This window comes from Helianthus annuus, chromosome 4, assembly GCF_002127325.2.
Source record: "Helianthus annuus cultivar XRQ/B chromosome 4, HanXRQr2.0-SUNRISE, whole genome shotgun sequence".
In the NCBI taxonomy this organism is placed as follows: Eukaryota; Viridiplantae; Streptophyta; class Magnoliopsida; order Asterales; family Asteraceae; genus Helianthus; species Helianthus annuus.
Window position 1 is genome coordinate 73,381,530 of NC_035436.2, and position 20,870 is coordinate 73,402,399.

At 36.8% G+C, this 20,870-nt stretch overlaps 1 long non-coding RNA gene across 1 annotated transcript; it reads left to right on the forward strand.

Annotated features, from left to right (window-relative positions):
- The first annotated feature begins 12,523 nt into the window (after window positions 1-12,523).
- On the forward strand, window positions 12,524-20,560 carry LOC110936161. The gene is made up of 5 exons (XR_002589763.2): window positions 12,524-12,542; window positions 12,647-12,733; window positions 12,846-12,904; window positions 13,000-13,050; window positions 20,456-20,560. It is a non-coding gene; the product is annotated as an uncharacterized LOC110936161 (long non-coding RNA).
- The last annotated feature ends 310 nt before the right edge of the window (window positions 20,561-20,870 follow it).

The window sequence follows — 20,870 nt, forward strand, 5'->3', positions numbered from 1 at the left end:
TATACAGGGTTAAGCTACCTTACTAACTAACTCTGTAATTACTGAAACCCTAAACTTGTTACAATATAGTTAGGCTACTTCTCTAATTTGCTTTGTAACGAACCAAAAACCTAACTCATTATGATAGTACTGATGTACCTCTCTAATATGCTTTGTATAAGGGTGAGGCACCTCTTAATTCGTTCTACATAAGGTTGAGCTACCTCTCTGATTTGCTCTTTATAGGGTGTGTTAACTCTCTTATTTGCTTTGTATAGGTTTGAAATTAGGCATGTAAACGAATCAAACTTAACGAAGCCTTGTTCAATTTTTTTTCTTTAGCAATAAATTTGTTCATGAACACATATCCAACACAATTTCTTGTTCGTGTTCATTCATTAAGGAATCGAACTTGTTTAAGAATACAGACGAACATATATCGTTTTAATAAATAAAAAACAACATTTTTAATACCAAACATTAGATACATTCACCTTCTTAAGCACTTGATAATATAATCATAAAGATAATAATCCCAAAGAAAGCCACAAGTTAGACATAATAAGCATAAATATAATTATCCCAAATAATGTTTCAAATATCTAAGTTTCTTTTACTGGTCATAAACTAAAGTAAACTGAACAAACGCAACCTTTGTTCGTCTTTATTCATTTAATTAATCAAATGGAATTAATTGTTCATGTTCCTTCATTTAGGAGATTTTAGATTCGAAATTATACTACAATAATAAAACAATCAATTATATTGACGAAATTACCATGCCATTCATTAATCTTTACGTGCTGAATGACAACCATTACAGACTCAGTCGGGTTTTTTATATCCAAGAAATCTTTGAACTGTTGGGCGTATTCATTCCACAATGTACAACCAACTATATTACCACTGAAGAAGAAAAAAAACAGATGTAAACATGGTTGTTATTACAAAAAAAAAAAAATTCACATAACTTCAAAATTAACTAAAGCTGAAATACAATAGCAAGTAATCTCCAACATACAATATTTTTTTTAATATACCATGATAGTTGTAATAAATAAGAGAACCCTAACAGCAATTAATACATCTTCATACTTTAAGTGATATATGACAAATAGACAACAATCATTGATAATAAATACCAATCTTGTTACATATAAATAACAATTCTCTTACAAATCTCAAAAATACAAACAAAATGGGATAATTGCTTATCTACTTTAAGTGATATATGACAAATAGACAATTTGTAATGATTTTGTAATTGTTAGAAAGTTATTGCAAGGAAGACAAATACATACAAATCATTTTTAATAAATGCAAATCATTTAAATCCAAAACATTTGCATTAATTTCGGATGAACGAACCTACATATATCTAAATATTTGCATCTAAATAATACCAATGAAATCCATAACATTTGCATCTAAATAATACCAATGAAATTAAAAATGCAAATGATTTTACAGAACATATATCTAATAACGCATACAAAAGAACAAAAATCTGAACAATATTCATGGTGAACAAACTTAAGAAACGAACTGAATCTATGTTCATATATGTTCACAAATATGTTCACATATGTTTATATCATAGAAATATGTTCACAAAAATCTAAACATCTACATTATCAAACAAATATGTTCACATATGTTTATGTCACAGAAAAATACTTACTCCACATCTTGGAGTTCAAAGTTGATCCTTTTCCTTTCTTTAGGAGCTTTTCCATATATGTCCGTATCACTACAGGAAAGGACAGTACCAGCAACATCTGCAATAAAATAAGGACGATCACTTGCCAACCAAAATACAGACCAAATTTAACAAATGTTTCGGAAAAGTTATAAAAACTGGAAGTAAACAAAATACATACCAATAGTCAAAAGATCTTGGCATTCTCCTTTGTCAATAAGTGAATGTGAGATCACCTTAAAACCGTATTCAACACCTTCCCAACCAACAGCAGGTCTAACAGTTGTACAACGATAAAAGTTAATCTTATAAACATGATTCACAACTTTGTATGGGACCAGGTTTTCACCAACACCAAACCTGGACAAAACAACAACCGAATCTTCCTGAAGTTGGGAGTCAAAAAAAGATATCAAAGGGCCCTTGATACCAGCCTGAATCTTACAACCCTGAAATGTAAGAAAAAAACCGTAACATCAAAATACATTACAAAGCTAAAAAACCTAATATCATAATGTACCCAAACTCTAACTCGAATAAATGAATCTTACAAAGATGATTTGTAGCCTGAAACTTTCAACCGAATCTTACAACACGGAACAATAGTCATGATTTGAAGTCTGGATCTTTCATCCCAGAATACATTACAAAGTTTTATTAAAAAACATAATATCATAATGTACCCAAACACTAACTCGAACAAATGAATCTTACAAAGATGATTTGTAGTCTGAATTATTGTCCCGAATGTTACAACCCAGAATACAGGAAGGTGTTGAATACTTTAATCTTTCAAAAGAGAATACACCACGGAACAATACTCATTTGTTTACATCCTTAGAAAAACAAACATAAATAAATACAAATAACTTCTCATACAAATCATTTTTAATAAATGAAAATCATTTAAATCCATTACAACCCTGAAATGTAAGAAAAAAACCGTAACATCAAAATACATTACAAAGTTAAAAAAACCTAATTTCATAATGTACCCAAACCCTAACTCGAATAAATGAATCTTACAAAGATGATTTGTAACCTGAATCTTTCAACCAAATCTTACAACACAGAACAATAGTCATGATTTGAAGCCTGGATCTTTCATCCCATAATACATCACGGAACAATAGTCATGGAAAAGAAAGTTAAAAAGTATATACTTCTCATCCAGCAAGATCAGTTCCATCCGAAACATTTGCATCCATTTTCTGATGATTCGAGCCTTTAGGTTCCACATATCTTTTGACGGATTGAGATCATCGATGAAACTGAGAGAACAAGTCGATCCAGAAGCTTCAAACAAGTCCGATTTTGACATCTCCGTGTGTTATTGATGATGAAGATCTGTAGAGAAAGAAAAAAGAAGAGAGTAATGAAGAAGAAGAAGTTTCAGGGATTTGAAGAGAGATGAGAGATTTAGGTGAAGTGAGAGATGTGAAGAGAAATGTGATGATGATACTCAGAATCATTAAATGCAATAACCTTTCCCCCATGCAATTCAAATTTCCCCCCCAATCTACTTATTATTATTTAATTTTGAAAATTACAAACTAAATACAATATCTATTAATCTTTAACATTTTAATTTGTCACACCCCCAAAAATCCACCTGCGGATAACACCCGCTTCGAGGGCGTGACTGACCAGGATCCAGCCACCAATTATACTGAATAATTAAATTGATAACAAAAAGTGATACTTACTAACCATAAGATTAGCAAATATCAAGTTCAGAGTTTAAGGTTTCCAAGTTCAAACAGTAATGAGTAGCGGAAGCATAAATAAACAGTTTTAACAATGTTCATAAGGTAAGTCATGATAAATGCCCAACACACGGGCAGACGACCACTACACATCCCAAGCAGCTGCTCCAGTCACTGGCCACCTGCAAAGCATGCAGTAAGGGGGTCAACAATAATGCTGAGTGAGTTCACTAGTTGTCCAGTTTTAATTACCAAAAACTCGTTTCACCAGTTAATTTATCCGTTTATACGTGCCATGGGGAGCTACCCCAAAAGTTAGCGACTAAACTGTTTTTCCAATACCGAACACTAGGTAACCGTTTGCGTTTCCGCAGGATGCCCCGATGTCAATGTTCTATCATCATTGACGGATGCCTGAGTACATTAGTTCACGACCGATCCCATACCATGGCACGGTGTGAGGTTGGTAAAACCTAAATAGCGCTATCAACTAATAACCCGTTCGCCTGGCCCCGGCGACTAATCGGTATTATGTAGTAGGGACTTGAGTGATAGAGTTGCGTTTAGTGCCGTTTGGTTTCATTCCGTATAAACAGTAATTAACTAAAAGGTTTCCCAACTCAAGGGAAGGTAAAGTAAGTTTGTTCCCAGTAACTAGGGAAGGAATGTAAATGGTATCCCCTTTACAAGGGGATAGGGTTGTTCTAGTCTCGTGTCCCAAACCACCGGGACGCATGCTTTTAAGTTGTGAACTCACCTTGGGTTGCTCGGTAGATATTTTACCCGGTCAAGTATGTTGGTCACCACGTCCGGCTAGGCTTAAGGTGTGAGGATGAACTTCTAAACGGGTGGGTGTGTGCGTTGATCCGAGATGGAAAGCCGAGTTCCTTGTTGTCGGTTGATCCGAGAGGGAGAAGGAGATGAGAGGGTGGTGTTAGAACCTTAGGGTTTTGGGGTTTTAGTGAAGGAGAGAGTGAATGAGGGAGAGTGTTTGCAAAATGGTAAAAGGTGTGAAAGGTGGTCATCCATTCGGGTTATATAGGGTTTCGAGTGGGCTAGGTGGGGTACGATTTGGGCTCCTTGGTTGTAAACCCCCAACCGGCCCAACTGGCTTACTGTTCACTCGAGACCAAGGGGTCTCGAGTTGGTCTCGTGGTTTCGGCTCTCCACATAAACGCACACATACACATATATTTATACATACATAAAATACGTGCACATTATCGACAAGTAGCACATCAAGATGATTCACAAACTTTCATTTAATAACATATACACATAAGTTACATCGAAAGGTTATCCGGGAAAAATCCGAGGTGTCACATTATCCCCAAGTTTTAGGAACTTTCGTCCCGAAAGTTAAGGCAGCCACTGTCAAGCTAGCGTAAGTGAAAGCGTTTCAACGGGGTGTCACATCATCCCCCCGTTAGTTTGGAATTTCGTCCTGAAATTCGGTTGTAGCTTCAGTGCTGGGGTTTTCGTTTGGGAACAACTGGGGATACTTGTGCTTCATCTGGTCTTCCCGCTCCCAGGTATACTCTGGGCCACGTCGCGAGTTCCAACGGACTCGTACAAGAGGTATCTGGCTACGTTTGAGGGTTTTGATCTCTCGATCCGTGATCTCAATCGGTTCCTCAGTAAAGTGTAGCTGTTCATCAATAGTTAGTTCCTTGAAAGGGATCACAAGTGTTTCATCCGACAAACACTTTTTCAGGTTAGATACGTGAAAAACGTTGTGTACCGCACTCAGTTCTTCAGGCAGGTTCAATCTATAAGCAACCTTACCGATTTTCTCGGTAATTTCGAATGGTCCGATATATCGCGGATTAAGCTTGCCCCGTTTACCAAAGCGAACCACACCCTTCCAGGGTGAGACTTTGAGTAGAACCCGGTCACCGACCTGGAATTCCAATGGTTTCCTACGCTTATCAGCGTAACTCTTCTGACGGTCACGAGCTGCCGCCATGCGTTGTCTGATCTGGGCAATCTTTTCCGTCGTATCTACCACCATCTCCGGGCCCGTGATTTGACTATCACCGATTTCCGCCCAGCAGAGAGGTGACCGGCATTTACGACCGTACAATGCCTCAAAAGGTGCTGCCTGAATACTAGTGTGGTAGCTGTTGTTGTATGAGAACTCTACTAACGGTAGATGCTTCTCCCAGTTCTTGCCAAAATCGATCACACACACTCTAAGCATGTCCTCTAGGGTTTGGATGGTGCGTTCAGACTGTCCATCCGTTTGCGGGTGATAAGCGGTGCTCATGTCCAAACGTGAGCCAAAGGATTTGTGCATAGCTTGCCACAGTTCCGAAGTAAAACGAGCGTCTCGGTCGGAAATAATCGAGGTTGGCACTCCGTGCCTCGAAACTACTTCCTTTAAGTAAACCTCCGCCAAGGTAGAAAACTTGTCTGTTTCCTTAATAGCCAGAAAGTGCGCGGACTTGGTCAATCGATCTACTATTACCCAAATAGTATCATTTCCGCGTTGAGACCTAGGTAGCCCTGTAACAAAGTCCATGGAAATTTGTTCCCATTTCCATTTCGGGATTTCTGGTTGTTAGAGTAGACCTGCTGGCTTCTGGTACTCTGTCTTGACTCTGGCGCAAGTCAAACATTTGCTGACGTATGTTGCTATGTGGGCCTTCATACCAGGCCACCAATATGTAGTCTTCAAGTCGTGATACATCTTGTCCGAACCAGGATGTACTGAGTAGCGGGTCTTGTGGGCTTCGTCCATCACTAGTTCACGTAAATCTCCATAGAGAGGGACCCAAATGCGCCCTGTTACATAGTAAGCGCCATCTTCTTTCTGTTCTAGTTGCTGTCTCGACCCTCGCAGAGACTCAGCCCTGATGTTTTCCGGTTTCAATGCTTCAACTTGAGCATTTCGAATCTGGGTAGGGAGGTTAGACTGGATGGTAAGTTGCAATGCTCGCACGCGCTTCGGTATGGTGTCCTTTCGACTGAGGGCGTCTGCCACGACATTGGCCTTGCCCGGATGGTATTTGATGGCGCATTCGTAGTCATTCAAGAGTTCAACCCATCGACGTTGTCGCATGTTCAATTCCTTTTGCCTAAAGATATGCTCGAGACTCCTGTGATCGGTGTAAATAGTGCACTTGGTACCGTACAGGTAATGTCTCCATATCTTAAGAGCAAAAACCACTGCTCCTAGTTCCAAGTCATGCGTTGTGTAGTTCCTTTCGTGTGTCTTGAGTTGTCGAGAGGCGTAAGCGATAACTTTCTCGCGTTGCATTAATACGCAACCGAGCCCATGAATAGACGCATCGCAGTAAACCACAAAGTCGTCAGTGCCTTCAGGTAACGAGAGAATAGGAGCGCTACAGAGGTTGTCCTTAAGCCTCTGAAAAGCAGATTCCTGTGCTTCATTCCACTTGTAGGCGATGCCTTTCTGAGTGAGTGTAGTGAGGGGTTGTGCAATCTTTGAGAATCCCTGAATGAATCTGCGGTAGTAGCCTGCCAAACCCAAGAATTGGCGAACTTCAGTGGGAGTCTTAGGCGTAGGCCAGTTCTTTATTGAGTCGATCTTAGCGGGGTCGACGTGAATTCCGTCCTTATTAACTACATGGCCGAGGAAATGGACTTCTCGAAGCTAGAAGTCGCATTTAGAGAATTTGGCGTACAATTGCTCCTTGCGTAAGAGTTCGAGGATGAGGCGTAGGTGTCGTTCATGCTCTTCTTGACTTTTTGAATAAATCAGGATGTCGTCGATAAACACAATCACGAATTTATCGAGGTAAGGCTTACATACGCGGTTCATAAGATCCATGAACACTGCAGGTGCGTTAGTCATTCCGAAAGGCATAACGAGAAATTCATAGTGACCATAACGGGTCCTAAACGCAGTCTTGGAAATATCTTCGTCACGAACTCTCAACTGATGGTAGCCTGATCGCAGGTCAATCTTAGAATAGTAGCTCGATCCTTGCAGCTGATCGAATAGGTCGTCGATGCGTGGGAGAGGGTAACGATTCTTAATGGTAACCTTGTTCAGCTCACGATAGTCGATGCACATTCGGAATGTGCCATCCTTCTTCTTGACAAAGAGTACTGGGGCTCCCCATGGTGATGAACTGGGACGGATAAACCCTTTATCCAAAAGTTCCTGTAGTTGCGTAGAGAGCTCTTTCAGTTCTGCAGGGGCTAGACGGTAAGGTGCACGGGCTATGGGTGCTGCTCCAGGAGCTAGCTCGATTTGGAATTCGACCTGACGGTGGGGAGGGAGTCCAGGTAGTTCCTCAGGAAATACCTCGGGATAGTTACGTACTACAGGAAAATCTTCAATCCTCTTTTCCTTTTCGTGAGTATCGGTGACAAGTGCTAGGATAGCGGTGTGCCCTTTTTGCAAACACTTCTGGGCTTTTAAAAGCGAGATAATGCCTGTGACTTCTCCACCTTTGTTGCCTTTGACGATGAGGGGTTGGCCAGAACGACGAGGTATACGAACTGCTTTCTCTTGACAGAGGATCTCAGCGCGATGTTTGGATAACCAATCCATACCAATGACGACATCGAAGCTTCCAAGTTTGACAGGGAAAAGATCGATACTAAACGTGTGGCCAGACAATTCTAGGGTGCAGTCGTGGATCATGTGCGTGGCCTCGATGTTCCTACCATTAGCTACCTCGACGATGTGCTTAGAACTTAATAATGCAGGCGAGTGCTTAAGTTTCTTACTAATGCGAAGGGATACATAACTGGCATCGGCACCGGAATCAAATAACACAGAAACATAACGATCATCAAGTAGGAACTTACCCGCCACTACGTTGGGGTCGTTCCTTGCTTCTCCAGCTCCAATCACGAAAGCTCTTCCCCTTGCATTCCCAGCATTGTTGTTTTGCTCATTGTTCCCAGCTCCCTGATTATTGTTGCGATTCTGATTCAGTTCAGGGCAATCCTTTCGCATGTGCCCTGTCGCCCCACATTTAAAACATGCCCGGTTGTTTCCCTGCTGCTGTTGCTGTTGAGGTTGTTGCTGATTCTGCCTTGCTGGGAACTGACTCCTACAATCTTTGGCTTCGTGCCCCATCTTGTGGCATCGCTGACACTGGCCCTTGTTACATGCCCCATTGTGGTGCCTGTTACACTTGTTGCACTTAGGGTAGCTTCCCCGGTAGCCACCCTGTTGCTGAGTGCCTTTGTTGTTGTCAGTTTTCCTTTGCTGGGCTGGGGCCTGAGTAGAGTTAGCATCTTTGCCCTGATTTCCATCCCACTTTCGTTTACCATCACTAGAAGTTCCTTCCACAGCACTGATCCTTTTGGGCAACCTGCCCTCCTCCACAGCCTGGTTGGTGAGTTTGTGGGCAAGACGAACCACAGGCTGTATGGTAGGGAGGTTGGCCGAGGTTACGTGGCTCCTGATTTCCGGGACTAAGCCCTTGATGTACAATTCGGTCCTTCGATACATGGGTCGGGACATGTTTGGACAAAGAGCAGCATAGTCGTTAGACAGCTTGGTATAGGTCTCAATCTCTGACCCAACCATCTTGAGTTCATAGTACTCGTCCTCGAGTTTGTGGATGTCATCCCTGTGACAATACTCTTCCTTGATCATATCCTTGAAATCTTCCCACGTAGTAGCGTTAGCAGTCTCCAAACCAAGCATTTGAATTTGTGCCTTCCACCAAGAAAGTGCGCTTCCCTCCAGAGTACTGGTAGCAAACTTCACCCAATTAGCAGGGGGACACTCGCAGACAGCGAAGACAGCTTCGACCTTCTCGATCCAGTGCAAGAGACCTATGGCACCCTCAGTGCCACTGAATGGAAGAGGCTTGCAATCCATGAAGGTCTTGAAGGTACAGACACGTGGTTGCACAGGCGCAGGCTGACCTGTTGTGAGGAGTGAAGCGAAATAGGTTTAGAGGCGAAAAGACGATGTGGCGGTAGGATCTAAACATCCTAAAACAACGAGCTTACCTATAGGGTGAGCTACGAAAGCTGCAGCCACAGTGTTGAGCAGGTTAGTGAACTGAGCCTGAGTCATGTTGACGTTTCCTCGTCCGCGTCCACTCATTGTCTTCATAACCAGAAAACATAGTATGAGTGTGGTGTCGTAACATAGCGAGAATGAGATAGAAGAGAGGAGGCGTATCTATCTAATCAGGCAAACTAGTACGTATAGTAAAGCAGAAAGCATAAAACAATTAAGCAAGTAAATACGGGTCCGAGCTACGAGGTCAGATAAGTCGAGCCTTGCACTTGGAGTGTAGTGTCGTCACGAGTCACGGGTTATAGTCTGGTTTTTTTTTCTCAAAAAGATTTTCCCCTTTTTAAAACCAAGTTCACTATAACCAATGGCTCTGATACCAATCTGTCACACCCCCAAAAATCCACCTGCGGATAACACCCGCTTCGAGGGCGTGACTGACCAGGATCCAGCCACCAATTATACTGAATAATTAAATTGATAACAAAAAGTGATACTTACTAACCATAAGATTAGCAAATATCAAGTTCAGAGTTTAAGGTTTCCAAGCTCAAACAGTAATGAGTAGCGGAAGCATAAATAAACAGTTTTAACAATGTTCATAAGGTAAGTCATGATAAATGCCCAACACACGGGCAGACGACCACTACACATCCCAAGCAGCTGCTCCAGTCACTGGCCACCTGCAAAGCATGCAGTAAGGGGGTCAACAATAATGCTGAGTGAGTTCACTAGTTGTCCAGTTTTAATTACCAAAAACTCGTTTCACCAGTTAATTTATCCGTTTATACGTGCCATGGGGAGCTACCCCAAAAGTTAGCGACTAAACTGTTTTTCCAATACCGAACACTAGGTAACCGTTTGCGTTTCCGCAGGATGCCCCGATGTCAATGTTCTATCATCATTGACGGATGCCTGAGTACATTAGTTCACGACCGATCCCATACCATGGCACGGTGTGAGGTTGGTAAAACCTAAATAGCGCTATCAACTAATAACCCGTTCGCCTGGCCCCGGCGACTAATCGGTATTATGTAGTAGGGACTTGAGTGATAGAGTTGCGTTTAGTGCCGTTTGGTTTCATTCCGTATAAACAGTAATTAACTAAAAGGTTTCCCAACTCAAGGGAAGGTAAAGTAAGTTTGTTCCCAGTAACTAGGGAAGGAATGTAAATGGTATCCCCTTTACAAGGGGATAGGGTTGTTCTAGTCTCGTGTCCCAAACCACCGGGACGCATGCTTTTAAGTTGTGAACTCACCTTGGGTTGCTCGGTAGATATTTTACCCGGTCAAGTATGTTGGTCACCACGTCCGGCTAGGCTTAAGGTGTGAGGATGAACTTCTAAACGGGTGGGTGTGTGCGTTGATCCGAGATGGAAAGCCGAGTTCCTTGTTGTCGGTTGATCCGAGAGGGAGAAGGAGATAAGAGGGTGGTGTTAGAACCTTAGGGTTTTGGGGTTTTAGTGAAGGAGAGAGTGAATGAGGGAGAGTGTTTGCAAAATGGTAAAAGGTGTGAAAGGTGGTCATCCATTCGGGTTATATAGGGTTTCGAGTGGGCTAGGTGGGGTACGATTTGGGCTCCTTGGTTGTAAACCCCCAACCGGCCCAACTGGCTTACTGTTCACTCGAGACCAAGGGGTCTCGAGTTGGTCTCGTGGTTTCGGCTCTCCACATAAACGCACACATACACATATATTTATACATACATAAAATACGTGCACATTATCGACAAGTAGCACATCAAGATGATTCACAAACTTTCATTTAATAACATATGCACATAAGTTACATCGAAAGGTTATCCGGGAAAAATCCGAGGTGTCACATAATTGATATATTTATGACATCATAATATTGAGATATTTATGACATCATCAAATCCTATGTGGCATGCCTCTATGATTGACAAGTACCCAAATTTACATCATCCTTATTTCTCCTTTTATAGATAAGTAGATGGATTATGTAAATATAAATATGTAAATAATAATAAAACTAGGATTAACAAAGAAACGGTCCAACTCGGCCCAGTTCAAAAACCCAATCGGTTAATAAATAAGCTGGAGATAGAAAACCCTCCATAACAAGCAGACATCAAGGGCTCACACACTCACAGTATTAGGGTTCTTCCAAAACTATCATTTTAAGCTTCACATCCCTCAAGAATCACAATAAACAATGGCGCTTGGTTCACAGCCGCTTGATATTCTCGAAGATCGTCAATCTGGTCAAGATGTTCGCACTCAAAATAGTAAGTGTTTGTGTTCATCTTTTAAAACCCTAATTTCTTCACTCGATAGATAATCACTCAATTGATCCTTAATGTTTTGGTGCAGTTACTGCTTGTCAATCTGTTTCGAATATCGTCAAGACTTCACTTGGTCCCGTTGGACTCGACAAGGTATTTGTTGTTTTGTTATAACAGATTTAGGTTTTTAGGGTTTTGTATACCGTAGATCTATTATGTCTGTGCTGTAAAACTTGGATAGATTTGAGTATGCACAAAGTTTTTACAAACCCTAAATCAAGATATGTGATTTATGAATTTAACATGACTAGTATTATTTGCCTACCAAAGTTAAGGGATAAAGTTTGCTGCTTTATGTGGTAGATGGCAATATGGTGATGACATTGTCAAAATTTAAAAGATGATGAATTTTTGGTAGCATATGTAGTTAATAGTTTGTGGTAAAGTTTGAGGATAGGCAAGTCTGTGATCTTGTGGTTTCGATCGGGATTTTTATAGTATGCGACCAATGAGGCTGAGCTCACGTACATGTTTCAAAGTATGAGTGTGTTTTGTGAATGCGGTTTAGTAGCGTTTGTCGTTGCTCTTGTGTTTATAAAATGTTATGCTGCAGACTACAGAATCAGTGCATAGGAAACTTAAACCTTTTGCTTACGAATTAGTGATGGATTAACATTAAGTTGAAGTAAAGGAAACAATAAACCTTTTTCTCTTGTATTGTACATAGTATCCGGTTTCGCTTCTTATAACTCGTTATAGTACTTTGGCAATTGTAATTGCTTCTCTATTCTGTTTTGTTTTTATGCTTCTATTATTTTCTGATTAAATCAAACCGTGTGAGTGTAACTAATGAAAGCTCATGTTTCAGATGTTTGTCGATGACATTGGGGATGTAACTATCACAAATGATGGTGCTACAATTCTCAAGATGTTAGACGTTTAGCATCCACCTGCCAAGGTTAGACAAAAAAAGTTTATCTTTTTCGTCTTTTTTAGTTTTTTTATTTCTTGCTATTTGTCTATTCAATATGTCATTTTTTGTAACGTATGATTATATTATAGGTTCTTGTTGAACTGGCCGAGCTCCAAGATAGAGAAGTAGGAGATGGCACTACTTCTGTCGTCATTGTAGCAGCTGAATTACTCAAGGTATTAATATACATATTCTAGTAAATACATCTTTGTATTTGCTATTTTTCATAAAAGAATTTGACCCCTGATGTAAAATGTTTATTAATATATTCTTATGATAATTTTGCAGAGAGCAAATGATCTTGTGAAAAACAAGATTCACCCAACATCTGTAATTAGCGATACAGAGTGAGTGTTAATCAATTCTTCGTCTTCTATATAATATTGTTTTGTTAATTTTTGCTCATGGGCATGTATATTTTTTTTTGTTTTAATGTTCGTAGCTTGCAATGAGAGAAGCATGCAAATATATTGAAGAGAAGCTCGCGATTAAGGTAATACTATTGTATAGTAATATGTGAAAATGCCGAAAGTACGTCTACAAGAATTGGATTTTCTTATGTTTATGTTGAAGAAGCTATATTATCATTTGATTATCTTAAGTAGGGGTGTGCACGGTTCAGTTTTATGGTAAAACCAAAACCACAACCAAAATGTTTGGTTTTTGGTTATTGAAAACCGTTTGGTTTTTTTTTTTTTTGGTTCTAGTAACGGTTCGGTTTCATGGTAAAACCAAAAACGCGACTGAAATTTTTGGTTTTCGGTAATTGAAAACCGTTCGGTTTCTGTTTTTTCGGTTTTAGCAACGATTCAGTTTTCCGGTTTTTGGAACAAAATTTCGTATGATTCAAAAAAAAGTTAAAACCAAGTTTCAAGAATCTTTCTTAGATGTTTACATTTAAGTTATTGTATCTAACCTTTTTAGTTTTTAATTAATATTGTTCACATAAACCTAACCTTCTAATCTATTTTTATGTTTCTCCAAATTTTTTATTAAGACATTTTCTTTTATAATACTTTGAAAATCATTTTAGCTATATCTTAAATTTTGTTATTTTTTAAGCAATGGATAAATCATTTCAAAGATAGATAAACATGTTAATATATTTATTATAAATACTCAACATTCAAGATTGAAACTAATAATTCCTATAACCAATATACAACAACCATTAAATGTCACACCCCAACCGATGGCGGAAACATCGGGATGAGACGTACAAACTGTTCAAAGACATCATAACACTAAATGTGACAATATAATTAAATTTCATTTATTAAAATTGCAAAGTTTCATACAATGTCAAAAAGGAAAATAACAAACATCAACATAGATTATTTCTAAGGTGGGTTTCTAGGCCATCCTATTCATTTCTTCAAAACTTGACTTCCTCATCCTGCAGTATGCATTTAAAATAAAGTCAACAAAACATGTTGGCGAGTATACAAGTTTAAATATAGTATAATATGTTTGAAATAGTATAACATGATCAAATCCACGTGAATACATGATTTCATATTAATAGTTATACTCGTAACGATGAATCTATGTGTTCAAACCAATGTTTAACGCAATTAACGTGCCTACCCAAAAAGGGTGGTAAAATGAGTAACATAGAATAAACCTAACAATACCCATAATATTATGGGAGGGGCGTTACAACCTACAGCGCTGCCATTCTTAGGGGGAGGCTTGCAAAGTTAATGAACACACAATCATAAATGTTTAACATTAGCATAACATGATTAACATGAGTCAAATAGATTCACATGAAATGTGGATTGACAGTGCAAAAATGTTTAACATAGTGTTTTTGATATAGGAAATGCATACAGCACCCAAAACGTGATAAAACAGAAAATGGGTCATGTATACTCACCTTAGGTTGCGTTGCGTTTTTCTTGGAATAATTAAGAACAAGAGATTTCCCAAGAGGATGTGCACAAGAGAATTACCCTATTAATTTTGAGGATTTGTTAATTATTGGGAACTTTAGAGATTATTTAAATAGCAAGGCATAAAATTAATATAAACATGTCTAAAATAATAATCAGGTGTTTCATTTTACTATTTGGTAAATAATGAAATAAATACAATTTATTTATAAATAAGTGAATAATAATAAATAATATTTCTAAAATTCTAGATTATATAAACAATAATTCCTGATTTTTTTATACACTTAAAAATAATAATTCTGATATATATAAAACAAATAAGAAGTCTGATTATATATATAAAATAATAAATCTGATTTTTAATTCAGATTTAATTAGTAAAATAATAATTCTGATTATATATATATATATATATATATATATATAATGTTAATTCTGATTTAATAAAAATAATAGTTCTGATTTTCAAAATATAAATTCTGATTTAATAATAATTCTGAAATATTATTTCTGATTTAAAATAAATAATACTTCTGATTTTATAATATAAATTCTGATTAAAACAATAATTTTGATTTAAAAATATAATCATAATGAATCTGAATAAAATAATTATTCTGTTATTAATAATTTCTGATTTTAAATAATAATTCTGAAAATCTAAAATAATCCTAAATAAAATCTGATTTAATAATAATGATAATTATATTAATATTAATAATAATAATAATAATAGTAATAATAATAGTTATATCTGAATTTTAATAATAATAATAATAATAATAATAACAGTAATATAAACGAACTGAAAAAGAAAACGGGAAAACGAATCGAAACGGGAATTCGTACCAGACAATGGCGGTGGCTGATGAACTCCGGCGAAGGCGACGGTCGGAGGTCCGGCGAGACGAAGGTGACGATCGGAGACGAATCGAGTTCGAGTTGTTTCGGTTTGTTTCGGTTTGATCGGGAACGAATGAAAGGGAAAAAAATGGTTTGGTTAACCGGTTTATATAGAAGTTAGCAGGTATCGGTTACGGGTAATGGAAAGTCGGGTTCCGGTAAGCAATTGAAGGGACGAAGAAGACGATCTGTTCAGGCGGTTTCTTTTGATTCAAATTCAGCGTATTTAATGACATGATATATGAAATGGTTTCTGGAATGTATAACAATAACGAAGACAGCCCAGTTGGTTAATGCGCGTGTTTGAGAACTAGTGGTCGCGGGTTCGAATCCGGTTCCACGCGCATACGGTTCAAACCCAATCTTTTTTATTAACAGTTAGTCTGAATTAACTGGGTTAGTCACTAACTGAGTTTTCTGACTCAGTTAGTGCTGCCCTTAAATAAACTTAACCTGGTTAGCTGATTTAACCAGGATTTAGCTAACCAGGTTAGTTTAACTAACCAAAATCATCAAAAATCAATAAAACTTAGTTTTAAATATTTATTTATTTAGTTTTAATTATAAATTTACTTATTTAAAATATTAATAAAGTAATATAGAAATCATTTTAACCCAAATTTTGATATTTTTACCGAATTAACGTATAAATTCCCAATTTTCGTACGGTTTAGGGAAATCTCTTGGCAACGATGAATTTAAGAGTTGAGATTAAGATGTAATTTCACTGTTTTTACGTGTTTAACATAGTTTCAACATGTTATCAATTGTTTCAACAATACATAGCATTCAAACACAAATATGGATAAAATCATGCATTTTCATTATGATTTCAAGTCTCGAGTACAATTTGGGAATAGAATCAAATACCACAAAGGTACAACTTATAAAAATAGAAAGTACAAGCAGACTTGCCAAAAATGGAAAGATTGAAAATACGAGATGTCACAGTCTCCCCTACTTTAGGAGATTTCGTCCTCGAAATCTTAAGAAGAAGACTAATTCGTGTTCCCAAACTTGAAATGAAGATAACGCTCAAATATAAAGTTTCGTTGAAAACGAAAAAGAGTTGGCAACTACCTCTGAGGTAAGGAAATCACCCCTGGCTCATTGGTGAAGTTGAAAATTCAGAGAAGCTAATCGTCAAGGTAAGGAAATCACTCCTATCTTGATGATATTAGCATAAGATTTAGAACAATCCACATGACACACTTAGTTAACAAAGATTAACGTATCACTGGCATGTGAATAAACATGTCAACCCATCGTGTACCGCAATTGAAAGACTTAACATGACCACTAGAATACGGGCGGGCGCTACTCCTATAGCACTACGCATAGTGCTATACATGTTAAGGTGTGGGTTAAAAGACAAGTTCATCACATAAGAATAACCCAGTAATCACGAATCCAGTATAACATATTAGTATGCATGTATTAAATTGAAATTATATAACGTACAAATGTAGAACACATGAAGAAAATGAGATAGCATAAAAGAGATTTAACGTAAAACATAATAATTGAGATAACATAAAGGAGATTTATCATAAAAACATGGATTGTCACGGAACGTAACATAAGACTATTCCAAAGTGAATCGAAATCCTTTTCGAATTAAGGAGACGTGCTTTGGCCTAATAGACAAACACTCTCGTCGAGGAGCGACTAACGATGTTTGTCCTTCCAGTTACTACACGTCCTTAATCGATTGGGAAAATCGAAACTTTGGCGAGATCAAAAATCGAGGAATGGGACTAGTTAACAAGATGCGAGTTTCACCTCTAACTTGATAACATCGTACCCTGATGTGGTTGGTACTCATCCAAGGATGAGGGTCCACTAGAATATGAAATGGAAACTCCCATCAAGGTTTAGATGTCACTCCTAACTTGAGGGTAGGTTTCGTGCAAAAATCAAATTTAAGCTGAATGAAAATCATCACCAAATATGGGAATCACCCCTGTTTTGATGAATCATTTCGATTGTGATACATGAGTGTCTTCACAGCTTCCATGTGTGTATTGTGTTAGCCTTAGGAAAGGCTTGTATATTAGAAGTCCAAAAGAATAGAGGGAAGCAAGGAAGAGAGAAGGGAATAATGTCTTAAACAGCAAATAAATGAGAAAGCTCCTAAACTATAGACTAGGTAAAAGCATTCCTACTTTTCCTAATTCCCTATAGTTATGGCTCTGATACCAATCTGGTATCAGAGTACTCCTACTATAAACTAGGGAAAAGTATAGCAATTCTACCTAATTCCCTATAGTTATGGCTCTAATACCAATCTGGTATCAGAGTACTCCTACTATAGACTAGGGAAAAGTAAGGCAATCCTACCTAATTCCCTATAGTTATGGCTCTGATACCAATCTGTCACACCCCAACCGATGGCGGAAACATCGGGATGAGACGTACAAACTGTTCAAAGACATCATAACACTAAATGTGACAATATAATTAAATTTCATTTATTAAAATTGCAAAGTTTCATACAATGTCAAAAAGGAAAATAACAAACATCAACATAGATTATTTCTAAGGTGGGTTTCTAGGCCATCCTATTCATTTCTTCAAAACTTGACTTCCTCATCCTGCAGTATGCATTTAAAATAAAGTCAACAAAACATGTTGGCGAGTATACAAGTTTAAATATAGTATAATATGTTTGAAATAGTTTAACATGATCAAATCCACGTGAATACATGATTTCATATTAACAGTTATACTCGTAACGATGAATCTATGTGTTCAAACCAATGTTTAACGCAATTAACGTGCCTACCCAAAAAGGGTGGTAAAATGAGTAACGTAGAATAAACCTAACAATACCCATAATATTATGGGAGGGGCGTTAAAACCTACAGCGCTGCCATTGTTAGGGGAGGCTTGCAAAGTTAATGAACACACAATCATAAATGTTTAACATTAGCATAACATGATTAACATGAGTCAAATAGATTCACATGAAATGTGGATTGACGGTGCAAAAATGTTTAACATAGTGTTTTTGATATAGGAAATGCATACAGCACCCAAAATGTGATAAAACAGAAAATGGGTCATGTATACTCACCTTAGGTTGCGTTGCGTTTTTCTTGGAATAATTAAGAACAAGAGATTTCCCAAGAGGATGTGCACAAGAGAATTACCCTATTAATTTTGAGGATTTGTTAATTATTGGGAACTTTAGAGATTATTTAAATAGCAAGGCATAAAATTAATATAAACATGTCTAAAATAATAATCAGGTGTTTCATTTTACTATTTGGTAAATAATGAAATAAATACAATTTATTTATAAATAAGTGAATAATAATAAATAATATTTCTAAAATTCTAGATTATATAAACAATAATTCCTGATTTTTTTATACACTTAAAAATAATAATTCTGATATATATAAAACAAATAAGAAGTCTGATTATATATATAAAATAATAAATCTGATTTTTAATTTAGATTTAATTAGTAAAATAATAATTCTGATTATATATATATAATGTTAATTCTGATTTAATAAAAATAATAGTTCTGATTTTCAAAATATAAATTCTGATTTAATAATAATTCTGAAATATAATTTCTTATTTAAAATAAATAATACTTCTGATTTTATAATATAAATTCTGATTAAAACAATAATTTTGATTTAAAAATATAATCATAATGAATCTGAATAAAATAATTATTCTGTTATTAATAATTTCTGATTTTAAATAATAATTCTGAAAATCTAAAATAATCCTAAATAAAATCTGATTTAATAATAATGATAATTATATTAATAATAATAATAATAATAGTAATAATAATAGTTATATCTGAATTTTAATAATAATAATAATAATAATAATAATAATAATAATAATAACAGTAATATAAACGAACTGAAAAAGAAAACGGGAAAACGAATCGAAACGGGAATTCGTACCGGACAATGGCGGTGGCTGATGAACTCCGGCGAAGGCGACGGTCGGAGGTCCGGCGAGACGAAGGTGACGATCGGAGACGAATCGAGTTCGAGTTGTTTCGGTTTGTTTCGGTTTGATCGGGAACGAATGAAAGGGAAAAAAATGGTTTGGTTAACCGGTTTATATAGAAGTTAGCAGGTATCGGTTACGGGTAATGGAAAGTCGGGTTCCGGTAAGCAATTGAAGGGACGAAGAAGACGATCTGTTCAGGCGGTTTCTTTTGATTCAAATTCAGCGTATTTAATGACATGATATATGAAATGGTTTCTGGAATGTATAACAATAACGAAGACAGCCCAGTTGGTTAATGCGCTTGTTTGAGAACTAGTGGTCGCGGGTTCGAATCCGGTTCCACGCGCATACGGTTCAAACCCAATCTTTTTTATTAACAGTTAGTCTGAATTAACTGGGTTAGTCACTAACTGAGTTTTCTGACTCAGTTAGTGCTGCCCTTAAATAAACTTAACCTGGTTAGCTGATTTAACCAGGATTTAGCTAACCAGGTTAGTTTAACTAACCAAAATCATCAAAAATCAATAAAACTTAGTTTTAAATATTTATTTATTTAGTTTTAATTATAAATTTACTTATTTAAAATATTAATAAAGTAATATAGAAATCATTTTAACCCAAATTTTGATATTTTTACCGAATTAACGTATAAATTCCCAATTTTCGTACGGTTTAGGGAAATCTCTTGGCAACGATGAATTTAAGAGCTGAGATTAAGATGTAATTTCACTGTTTTTACGTGTTTAACATAGTTTCAACATGTTATCAATTGTTTCAACAATACATAGCATTCAAACACAAATATGGATAAAATCATGCATTTTCATTATGATTTCAAGTCTCGAGTACAATTTGGGAATAGAATCAAATACCACAAAGGTACAACTTACAAAAATAGAAAGTACAAGCAGACTTGCCAAAAATGGAAAGATTGAAAATACGAGATGTCACATTAAAAATGATTTTTTTGGTTTAAAAAAATGTAAAACTGTAACTGAACCATAAATTTTGGTTTGTTTTTTACGGTTTCTTGTGAAATTCTGTTTTTTGGATCAGTTTTTTCGGTTTTCTGCTCGCCCCTAACCTGAAGTATTCTTTTGTTTTCTTTAGGTTGACAAGCTTGGAAAGGATTCTCTTGTGAATTGTGCAAAGACAAGCATGTCTTCTAAATTGTTATCCGGTGACTCTGACTTTTTCGCAAATCTGGTACGCTTTTATTATTTTTCTAAAGTTTCCAGTTTTGTTTTTTACTTCATCTAAATTGAATAAAATAACAATCACGAGTTACACATCATCATTATGTTGAAGGTGAATTTTCTTTATCATTTGTCCGTGGTGTCTTGGCATTACTTTACTGTCTATTTACATCATTCATGTCTCTACGGTCTATATAGAGATATGTTGGCTACCTGGTCGGGGGTAAAGGGAATGGTTTATTAAGGTTCTTGCCTTGTTCAGTGTATAGAACCTGCAAGGACCTGGGTCAAGCTTACTAGGACTTCCTTCAATACCCACAGGTATTGGA